The sequence below is a fragment of the Fukomys damarensis genome, unplaced genomic scaffold, assembly GCF_012274545.1.
Source record: "Fukomys damarensis isolate Sample0158 unplaced genomic scaffold, DMR_v1.0_HiC HiC_scaffold_4, whole genome shotgun sequence".
Lineage (NCBI taxonomy): Eukaryota > Metazoa > Chordata > Mammalia > Rodentia > Bathyergidae > Fukomys > Fukomys damarensis.
The window spans coordinates 60,225,230-60,225,502 of NW_022900916.1; positions in this window are offsets into that span (position 1 = coordinate 60,225,230).

Below are 273 nucleotides of genomic sequence, written 5' to 3' on the forward strand. Positions count from 1 at the left end.
GAGAGCAGGTGACGCCAAACGCTAGGTAGGAGGTCGCAGTCTAGCTTTGTGCTAGGAGCACCTGAAGTCCTAACACATGGGCTGCGGCTCCCAGGGTGGCACCGGGAGCGACGAGCTCCCTGGCCACGTTTAAAAAAAGAAAAAGAAAAAAGAAAAATTTATAGGGCAATAATAATAAACCCCTTTGTTTTTCCTCCCAGTGTGCGGGGAACAATAGATCCCCCTGATCGTGCCTCCGGTCCTCACCCCAGCGCGCCCCAGCCCAGCCCGCCC